At 38.6% G+C, this 7,087-nt stretch overlaps 1 protein-coding gene across 1 annotated transcript in view; it reads left to right on the top strand.

Annotated features, from left to right (window-relative positions):
• The window catches only part of SDHC (succinate dehydrogenase complex subunit C), a 49,158-nt gene that overhangs the window by 17,169 nt on the left and 24,902 nt on the right, over positions 1–7,087 (top strand). The gene's annotated exons all lie outside the window — the stretch shown is intronic.

Here is a 7,087-nt window from a genome sequence, read left to right as displayed (position 1 = left end):
ATAGGCGCCGAGCCAACATCCATATTTTTAATAACTTTTGAGATATAATTTATATACCATACAATTCACACATTTAAGTGTACCATTCAGTGGCTTTTAGTGTATCCAAAGTTGTGTAATCATTACCACAATCAATTTTAGAATATTTTCATCACCCCAAAAAGAAACTGTATACCTCTTAGTTATCACCACCAATCTGTCCACCATCCACCCCTGCTCTAGATGGCCACTTTTTTACTTTTTGTCTTTAAACTTGTCTATTCTGAACATTTCACATAAATGGACTTGTACATTATGTGGTTCTTTGTGGTTGGCTGTTGCTTAGTATAATGTTTTTGGTTTTTCTTTTCTTTTCTTTCTTTTCTTTTTTTCTTTTTTTAGAAACAGACTTTCTCTCTGTTGCGCAGACTGGCATACAGCCTTCTGATCATAGCTAAGTGTAACTTTGAATTTCTGAGCTCAAACAGTCCTCCTGCTTCAGCCTCTTGAGTAACTGGGACTCCAGCTGTGCGCCACCATGCCTGCCTAGTTTTGTTTTATTTGTAGAGATGGCATCTTGCTATGTTGCCCATGCTAGTCTCAAATGCCTGCCTCAAGCAATCATTCTGCCCTGGCCTCCCAAATTGCTAGAATTACAGGCATGAGCCACCACATCCAGCTAGCATAATGTTTTTATAAATTCACCCATGTTTTAGCATGATGTATCAATACTTTATTCCTTTTTATGGCTGAATAGTATTCCATTGTATGGACATACCGCATTTTATTTACTCATTTATCAGTTGACGGACATTGGAGTTGTTTCCACTTTTTGGCTATTATGAATAATGTTCCTGTGACCATTTGTATATGAATTTTTGTGTGGACATGTGCCTTGTTTCTCTTGGGTATATACCTAGAGTATAACTCTAGATAAATATTTTGAGGAACTGCCAGGCCACTTTCCAAAGTGGCTATACCATTTTACATTCCCACCAGATGAGGGTTCCAGTTTCACCACATCCTTATCACTATAACATCCATATTTCTACTAACTTTTTTTCCAAGGCAGTCTAGATTTTATTTTTTTTAATCATGGTCCTAAAAATTCTTTCGATCTCTTCTCACTGCCCAGTTTGAAAACCACTTGACATTTTGGGTATCAGTATTTTGTTACAGCAACATTTCCCTTCCCGGCACGACTTTTTTTCGAGACAGAGTCTCACTATATCACCCTCGGTAGAGTGCCATGGTATCACACACAGCAACCTCCAACTCTTGAGCTTAAGTGATTCTCTTGCCTTAGCCTCTCAAGTAGCTGGTACTACAGGCACCCTCCACTAGGCACGACTATTTATATTAATTTTCTATTTGCTGCTATAAGAAATTACTGCAAACTTAGCTATTTAAAACAACACAGATTTATTATCTTACAGTTCTGACCTATAGGCCAGAAGTCTGACACACATTTCCCTGGACTAAAATCAAGGTGTTGGCATGGCCGTGTTGGTTTCTGGAGGCTTTAGAGAAGAATCCATTTTCTTGCCTTTTCCAGCTTTTAGAGTCACGTAAAATCCTTGGTTTGTGACCTCCTCCTTCCATCTTCAGAACTAGCAATAGTGGATCAAGGTCTTCTATCACATCACATTGACTCTGCTTCCACTACATTGCTTCTTTGACTTCCTTCATCTGCCAGCCTCTTTTACTTTTAAAGACCCTTGGGATTATATTGGGCACATCTGAGTATTGTAGGGTAGTCTTATTTCAAGGTCAGCTTATTAGCAATGCTAATTTCCCTTTGCCATAGAAGGTAACATATTCACAGGTTCTAGGGCAAGAGTCCTCTAACTACGGCCTGCGGGCCACATGCAGCCTGCCTAGGACATTTATCTAGCCTGCTGGGTGTTTTTGCCGCTGCTGCCTGTCCTGCTTAGCAGCCGGTTTGTCTCGGGGCCTGCAGTCCTGCCCTCCAATGGTCTGAGGGACAGTGAACTGGCCCCCTGTTTAAAAAGTTTGAGGACCCTTGTCTAGGGGTTAGAACGTGGACATCGTTAGGAGGGCCATCATTCTGCTTACCGCAACTCCTTCATACTTGGGTGTTTCCATAATTGAAAGACACTTTTTGCAATAAAACCATCACAATTAGAAATTTAACATTGATCCAGATTGTTACCCTCTAAATTTCAGATTCCATTACAGATTTGCCAGTTTCCCCATTAATGTCCTAAGATCAAACCTAAGATTATGTATTACATCTACTAACCATGTGTCTTTAATCTCCTCAGTAAGAAATAGTTTTTTAGTCTTTCCTTATCTTTTATGACCTTGACATTTTTAGAATGTTTCTCAGTTTGGGTTTGTCTGATGTTTTCTTGTGGTTTATTCATTTTTGGCAAGAATACCCCTGAAGTGTACTCTTCCCAGTACACTGTATCAGGAGGCACATGGTGATGATTTATTCCATTACTGGTGATGTTAACTTTTATCACTGGTTGAGATTTGTCTGCTAGGTTTCTGTACTGTAAAGTTACTGAATAGGGATGTTGTATTTATTAATTGATATGTATTTTGTGGAAAGAAACTTTGAAACTCTAAATATTCTATTTGTCATTAGATGTTTACTTACTAGGGTCTGTTGGTGGTAATTAGTTTTTTTTTTTAAGTAAGACAGAGTCTCACTCTGTTGCTCCAGGCTAGAGTGCTTTGGCATTAGCTTTGCTCACAGCAACCTTAAACTCCTAGGCTTAAGCCATCCTCACCTCAGCCTCCCAAGTAGCTGGAACTACAGGTGAATGCCACATTGCCTGGCTAATTTTTTCTGTTTTTAGTAGAGATGGGGTCTCTTGCTCACACTGGTCTTAAACTCCCGAGCTTAAGCAGTCCTCTAGTCTCAGCCTCTCAAGAGTGCTAGAATTACAGGGATGAGCCACTGCTTTCAGCCTAAATCAGTTATTACTATGATGGTTGCCAAATGTAATTTTTCTGACTCCATATACGTTCTAGATTTATTTATTATGATAGGGTAAAGCTTACTTTCTTTACCAGTATAGACTCAAGGATTCTTATTTTGCCCAAAGAGTTATACTATTCATTTTTGTTTTGATGGTAAATGATCCCAAATTTGACCAATAGGAGTTCTTCAAGATGACTCCTGTGAAATCAATATCTGGGTGCTAGATGTGCTCATTGCGTTTAAGCCCTCTCAATTGGATAGAGGTAGGGTGTGCGTGTGTGCATACATATGCTTGCACAGTTTCACACCCCTCCTTTTTATGTATGTAAGTATATGCATATACATAGGCATACATTTGTTTATCTTGTCTTCAGAGGTGGCATTGATATCTGTTTTTGCTGGTGTCTTTAAAGAAAAGTACCTGGGCATCTGCTTTTTGAGGGGAGGGGGAAGCTAACCCAGCAAAGCATCTTGAGCTCTGCTTCCCTCTTTACTTGGGTTCTTGCCAGGGAGGCTGGCCATTTTTTAACCACCTCCACAAATACCACAACCCTTCAGTTTTTTTCAAGCCAGATTCCAGGAATAATCCTGATTGTAGAAACTAGATATTCTACTAAAACAGAAGAAGACTAATAAGTGATCTCAATTTTGGCTACTTCATGTTGAAATTTCTTTTTAAGAGAGAATTTCAATGATGAAGAATTTCCCAAATTATTCTGAATCTATTTTTAAAGCCTTAGCCTTTTATTCACAGGTCATATAAAGAATGGTAGTAAACTGGTGAGGTGAGCCTTTCTGTACTCCATTTGCTTTTCTAGTTATATAACTCCAGATATACTTGTGGAGAAAAAAAGAAATAGGGAACATAGGCTGTTTCCAGAGTGATACTTCAGGGAAAGATATATGAGTTATCTGAAATCACATTTTCTATTACCAACTTTTAGAGTTTTTTGAAAGAGGCCTAGAAGTAAAAGATTAGGGTTGTTGTTAAGCATCTTTTCATGTGCCTATTGGTCATTTGTGATCTTCTCTGGAGAAATTCTTTTACTTTCTTTATGGTATTGTTTGCAGCACAATTGTTAGATCACTTGCTGAAATTCATATATTTAGTGTCTCTAGCTTTCCTTTGACTAACATTCTACTGTATAGTCAAAAAAGGAAATAAAATTAATAAAGTTCACATTGGTAGTTTTTTTTTTTTTTTTTTAGAGACAGAGTCTCACTTTATCACCCTCGGTAGAGTGTCATGGCATCACACAGCTCATAGCAACCTCCAACTCCTGGGTTTAGGTGATTCTCTTGCCTCAGGCTCCTGAGTAGCTGGGACTACAGGCGCCCACCACAACGCCCGGCTATACATTGGTAGTTTTTTTTTTATTGCTTATGGCATGCTAGATACTCTTTTAGGAGTTGAAATGCAAAGATAAATAAGATATAAACTTTGTTCAAAAGGATCTTTGTATTTCCTGAGAAAAATTTTTCCCAAAGGGATATCATATTGGCTCCTAGTGATTGTCTTTTCTATAAGTGAATTAAAATAATCTTGACTTTCTATATTATCCTCTATTGTTTGAACATGTAAGAGCGAGGACAGTTTCTGCTCCATGATATCTGGGGCCTCAGCTGAAAAACACAAAGGCTAGGGACTGAAATAATCTGAACATCCATTAACTCAACATGTCTTGGGTTGATTCTGGTTGTTGGAGGGGCCCTTTTTTCTCTTCAAAGAGGCCTTTCCACCTAATCTCTGTATGGGCTACTTTGGCTTCCTTATAACATGAGAGAAAAAGGAAAATTCAAAAGTCATGTAGCATCACTTCTGCTGCATTGTTTCTTGCTATCAGTCATGAAGTCCTGCCCAGGTTCAAAGGTAGGGGCTAAATGGCAAGATTCTAGAAGATCATGGGGACTGGAAATAATGTTGTTATTTTTCAAAAATAATATCCCTTTTACCTTCAAAATAGTAGACTAACCAGGCTATGGTTTCAATTATTTTTGAAATTTAAGGAACATTTGAATTCAATAATTACGTGTCACATCACTCCACTTTCCATACCAGTATTTCTAAAAGATTATCAGAACAGTGTTTATGTTTCTTCTGTTATCTCTTTTAGTCATGGGATTTAATTCATCTGGGCTAGGAGCCATAAATGCATTTGGAATTTTAAGTGATATTTTACAATTTCCTCATCTCTTCAGGGTTTTGGTTCTTTCAGATCCATGTTTGTTCTCTCTTTTTCATTCTGATAATCATTTTCTTTGACATAAAATGGTTGCACAATCTGTTTCCCACTTTGTCATCAATTAGCATAAAATTGTCCATCCCAGTTAGGAGGCTTTCTTTCCCAGAATACAATTTTAAAAGCTCCTTTTTGTTGGCCTTGAAAATTTTTGCAAGCCTTAGCTCATTCTGGGTTCCAGTCTCCTGATTTTTCTTAGCAAATTATGCCATTTGCTCTTTTTCTTGGTTATGTGGCCCTTCTTCTACCTTTTATATTTCTCTTGTTAAATGTGGGTTAATTACTGGTATCTAGCCAGTTTTTAGTTTCTTTGGACATTACTCCTTTCTTATTCACTGTTGCTGTGTTCATTATGTAGGTAGGATTTCATATGAGATCTTTTAATTTCCTTTAGCTGTTTCTCTATAAAGTTTTGAGTATGTGGTCTGATTATGCTTAGTATTCCTTATCTAAGCTAACATTCCAAGGTGAATGTTAACTTTCTCCAAGGACTCCTATTCTTTCCATTTTACCAACCAGTTCTTTCTTGAGCATGAGAACTAGATCTAGAATAACAGTGTTGGTTGTCCTTCTGTGGAAGCACTTTGGCAAATAGATGATTCATGATTTAAAAAGGAATTTGATAAGATAGCCTTTCAGAACTACAGTGGATTAAAAAATGTATACTAAATCTAGGAAATTGGTTTTAAAAATTTGGGATTGGTAATTTATTAGGGAATAAGTGTGTGCTCAATTTGGATATTTTGGGGCATATAGTAAGGGAGAATTAAGGATGACCATTTATTATACATGTATAAAACCACGGGTAAATAAAGTTCACTAGGGTTTTTTTCATGTTAGTCATATGTCTAGAGCAGCAGCATTAGGAAGGTTGAGAACCACTGCTGGTCTAGAGAAACAGAAGGATCCAGGTGGTTGTATTCTAGTGATGACTTTCAACTGTACCAACTTTTTTTCTTTCCTTAAGAGACAAATTTTCCCTCTTTTGCTCAGACTGGAGTGCAGTGGTGTGATCATAGCTTACTGTAACCTCAAACTCTTGGACTAAAGTGATCCTTCTGCCATAGCCTCCTGAGTAGCTAGGACTATAGGTGTATGCCACACCCAGCTAATTAAACAAAAAATTTTGTGGAGGTGGGGTCTTGCCTAAGGTCTTAACCCAGGGTGGTCTTGAGCTCCTTGTCTCAAGCGGTTCTCCCACCGTGGCCTCCCAAAGTACTGGAGTTGTAGTTATGAGCCATAGTGCCTGTCCTTCCTTAATTGTACCAACTTTAATTGGTATCTTTATTTATTTATTTATTTATTTTTTGAGACAGAGTCTCACTTTGTCACCACTGGTAGAGTGCGGTAGCATCATAGCTCACAGCAACCTCGAATTCTTGGGCTCAAGTGAATCTCTTGTCTCAACCTCCCGAGTAGCTGGGACTATAGGCTCCCACCACAACACCTGGCTATTTTTAGAGATGAGGTCTCACTCTAGCTCAGGCTGGTCTTGAACCTGTAAGCCTACGCCATCTGCCTGCCTCAGCCTCCCAGAGTGCTGGGATTATAGGTGTGAGCCACTGTGCCTGACAATTGGTATGTTTATTTTATTTATTTTATTTTTTTGAGACAGGGTCTCACTCTGTTGCCCTGGGGTTTAGTGCTATGGCATCATCATAGTTCACAGCAACCTCAAAATTGTGGTCTCAAGTGATCTTTCTGCCTTAACTTCCTGAGTAGCTGGGACTATAGGTGCCCACCACAGCACCTGGCTGATTTTTTCTGTTTGTGGTAGAGACAGGGCCTCGTTCTTGCTAAGGCCGGTCTTAAACCCCTGAGCTTAAGCGGTCCACCTGCCTCAGCCTCCCAGAGTGCTAGGATTACAGGTATGAGCTGCAGCACTTGGCCTAATTGGTATCTTTTTTTTTTTTTT

Source organism: Otolemur garnettii, unplaced genomic scaffold (genome assembly GCF_000181295.1).
Source record: "Otolemur garnettii isolate 467f Iridium unplaced genomic scaffold, OtoGar3 scaffold00016, whole genome shotgun sequence".
NCBI classification, from domain to species: domain Eukaryota; kingdom Metazoa; phylum Chordata; class Mammalia; order Primates; family Galagidae; genus Otolemur; species Otolemur garnettii.
Note: the sequence above shows the minus strand (reverse complement) of the source record. Positions and strands in the feature narration are given on the sequence as shown.